The sequence below is a fragment of the Boleophthalmus pectinirostris genome, unplaced genomic scaffold (genome assembly GCF_026225935.1).
Source record: "Boleophthalmus pectinirostris isolate CB_2022bp ecotype Guang Dong unplaced genomic scaffold, ASM2622593v1 HiC_scaffold_20, whole genome shotgun sequence".
In the NCBI taxonomy this organism is placed as follows: domain Eukaryota; kingdom Metazoa; phylum Chordata; class Actinopteri; order Gobiiformes; family Gobiidae; genus Boleophthalmus; species Boleophthalmus pectinirostris.
In genome coordinates, this window is record NW_026571153.1 from 32348396 (window position 1) to 32352373 (window position 3978).

The 3978-nt window shown below is 39.3% G+C and overlaps 1 long non-coding RNA gene across 1 annotated transcript; it reads right to left on the bottom strand.

Moving 5' to 3' along the window:
* Positions 1–258: 258 nt before the first annotated feature.
* On the bottom strand, positions 259–2340 carry LOC129409777 (uncharacterized). The gene is made up of 3 exons (XR_008632570.1): positions 2320–2340; positions 2207–2244; positions 259–636 (listed from the first exon to the last, which is right to left on the bottom strand). It is a non-coding gene; the product is annotated as an uncharacterized LOC129409777 (long non-coding RNA).
* Between the last annotated feature and the right edge of the window lie 1638 nt (positions 2341–3978).

A 3978-nucleotide genomic window follows, 5' to 3' on the forward strand; every position in this document is an offset into this window, starting at 1 on the left:
CTCCCTTCACTTCCATCCTTCATTTTCCTCTTCAGAAATATTCAATGCACCTTCTTCTTGAATATCGTCCATGACGACCTCGATCTGTGGCTCGGCACCAGCCTCATCCAAGTTGATCCAAAAACAGACTGATGGTTCTGTACAATAACTGTACATTCTATAGAGGAAATGTGCACTTTACATTTCCAGCACTTTTTTTTTTCTCGCATTTCTTTTTTTTCTCTATCAATCTGATTTTACTCAGTAAGGAGGGTGTGTTCCAATGTCATGAAGTAACATTTATTTCAAAAACTACTTAAAAAATTACAAATTATTCATAAAAAACTACTCAATTACAGTAATGGGAGGAAATGTAATTTGTTACTTTCCACCCTTGTCTGTGGGTATTTTTGCCCTTCAGCCTGTACAGTAGTAAAAGTGTAATGACATGAGCTACATTCAGATTACTCCCCTCCAATATCCATAATACACCAGGATTTTGACAAGATTTGACAATTCTAGCCTAATAAATGTCCATTAAATCACTTGGTCTCGGATGGAAGTGTAGGTTTGGTTTGGGTCCATGTTGTCCACACAGAGGCTCTGGTAAGTGCAGTCTGCACACTCCTTCACTGCAGCAAGACGCTCGTTTTCACACTATTCAAAACAACAAAGCAAATGAATGACATATTATAACTGGATATAGATTTGTAAAGACGGTGTATCACACTTGTGTGTGTGATTAACTGTAACACATCACAGATTTACATCACCAATATTAACTTTTAGTGTTCTGAAAATGCTATAATCGCCTAAAACTGTGTCACTCCCCCTTCAGAGCAGCATCACATTAGAGTCAGTGTACGTCCCACTGCCAGTGGTGGCTGGTGATGTAAACACAGGGAGTTTTTTTTTTTTTTTCCTCCATAAAAGGCAACTACTAATACTACAATATTCATGAGATATTATTGTAACAAGAAACACTCACTGAGGGAAGACCGAAAAAGAATCTGTGAAGGCCACAGTGTTTGTCACACATTCTGCAATAGCCCCATGGTGATCGGTTTATTTACATAACAGGGGACAGGTTATTATCAATACTTTTGGGACGTACTTTTGGATATACTTTTATTTTACTCCTAAAGGCTGAATGAGTCCATTTTGGACCAGCCGCCACTGATTTATTGTGCAATTTAGACATGTTTAGATTTTTGTTAAAGACACGTCACTGCACCATCAAGCAGGTAAACAAACTCCTGTCTGACTAAAAGAATCACTAATTCTTGTGCGTGTCCTTTGTCTGCAGGTTAAAACACTGACAACCTAGAACTAAAAGTGGAATAGCACAGGCTGCATACAGTTCCTTTAAGGCATGACGCCCACACTTTTTCAACATGCCAGCTACTTATAAAATGACCAAGTCAAAATGATCTACCTACTACAAAGCCAAGCAAACTGTGCTGCACTGAAACACTCTGTGTCCCTTTTGTGGACCCTCACCCACAGTTTGAGAACCCTTCTTTAATTTCCACTGGCACTTTCCACAAAACTGTGAAAAACGATGATGATTTTAAACCTGTTTTTCATGTTCCTGACTGGAGTTACATTCTTTTACTGGTTTTGCAGTGAGATTTAGCCTCTGCACATTTATCCAACCAAACACACACATCGTGACAAACACATTTGCATTTGTGCACTTTTATTATGTAAACTTCAACCACATGTCGCGGTAGGTCTGTTCTGTGCTGTAGATCTGCTTTGTGCCAACACTGTAACATAAATTTAGATTCGTTTTTGCTTCACATTTCATCCTGCTCTTCTAATCAGTGCATTGAGGAGGAGCCTGTGTGCGCTGTACACGGGCAAGCCGCACGCCAGGAGTGTGTGTGTTTGTGATGTGCCTCACAGTATCTATAGGCTCCAAATGAGCACACAGGCTGCAGAGAAACGCCCTGCACGCTCCTGCACACTGGTACTGGTATTTATTGCCGACAGCAGCGACCATAATGAAATATGATTGTTGAGTGTCAGATCTGGAGCGAGAGACAAGACCAAGTCCAAACACAATCAAGTCCAAGACGAGTACTACGACACTCTACCCACACTAAACTGGGGATCGACTGGTAGATCCGATTGACATATTCACTGCCCCTGCTGTGAGGCGTATTTCATTTTTATTTTAGAGAAAAAGTACTGCACATGGTTGGCAATCTCTGTATTGGCTCACCTCTGGAGTTTCACAGTCATCAGCAGCAGTTGGATCTTCTGTAAAATTTTCACAAGTGTAAAATGAACCAGATGGATAAAAAAGTGCATTGTTTCCATTGGAGTGTGGCTCACCTGTTGGTCTATTGGTTTTCCTTTTTCCAGCACCAAATCAAAATACTCCCTGATACAATAATCAGAATGGTGGTTACACTCACAGCAACATACTGCAGCACAACTGAAAGAGACGTGTTCAGAAGTGTCAGTGAAACTCAAATCATGCAGATGTAATTCTGAACATCATTTTTCAGAAGCTACCAGACAGTGTGGATGAGTTGTGCTCCTCCTGAGGTTGCTGTGAGCTCGTCACTTCAGATGCTTCTTGTGTCCTTTGTGTCGTCTGTGCTGGTGTCACATTATGGAGGGATGTGGTGGGAGCAGCTCCGAGGGTCAAACCTGGTGTTGGGGTTTCCACTGCAAAGAAAGATTAAAGGATTAAAGATTCAAGAATATCTATATCACATTACTGGCTGATGCAATAATCGATCTATACAATAACAGGGACAAAAAGACAGATTTGATTCATGATTTTCCTTGTGAGTGAGTGTGAACAGGTCAGCAGTATTTGGCTGCTGGAGTAGGATGGTACAGGTACATATATGGTGATGGCATCTGAACCAATCTGTGACGGCTGTGACATTTAAAAGCTCGGCCAGAGTGAGTGTGTCTGCAATCTTTGACTCATTACCATGTAGCCAAGAGGGCTGTGGGCTAAAAGGGAAAAAACTCTCCACAAATATCTGCATTCTCCTGCATTCAAAACACCATAGCTCCATTTCCATTTTCCTTTATACCCCATACTCACCCTCTGCTCTGGACTTCTGTGTTTTCCTCACAAAATGTGACACATGTAAGATTCTGCATCTATTTAAACAAATTATGAAGGGCAATACTTGACTTTGAAATTTCTGAAAGTGAAAGTGCTTTGAAAAAAAAAAAAAAAAAAAAGGTGCAGGGTCACATTTACTTGATTGTTTTTGCCAGGAATGTTTCATGGTATGGCATTAAACTTAATCTATTACTTTTCATTAATGCCAAAAACTACTTGGTTTGGTGGAGTTATCTGCTGGTCTCCATGGAGATAAGTTTTATACAGTTTTGTGAAACATAGCAGAAAAACGTTAAGACAAAGGTCTTAATGTGGTCTTGTTGTGAAGATAAATTAATAAATAAAAAAGGATTTTGGACCGTCCACTTAAAAACGGACACTACCAGGCAAAAGTCTGGACACTTCTCATTCATGTTTCTGCTTTATTTCCATCACTGAAGGCATCAAAACTATGAATGAACATTTATAGATTGTAGGAACAAAAATAAACTCTAACTAAATCGAAACTTGTTTTGAAAACAGACACCCTTTGCTTTTATCACAGCTTTTGACAATTGGTGTTCCTTGACCCTGACCCTGGTTCACCTGTGAAGTAAAAAACATTTCAAGTAACTTTATTTCTCTGTTACTGGGAAAAGGCCAAGAGTTTGCAGCTCTGTCAACAAAGCAAAGGGTGGTTACTTTGAGGAATTTGAATATAAAATATATACAAATATTTAGTTGAGTTATTTCACTTTTGTTTCTTTGTTTGATAATTCCATACATTTTGCATCATACATTTGAAGTCTTCTGTATGAATCTATAATGTAGAAAGTGATAAACATGAAGAAAAAGACAATGAAGGAGACGGTGTGTGTGTCCAGTTTCTACTGGTCGTGTCCAAAGTGCAGAGTTTAAAATGAACA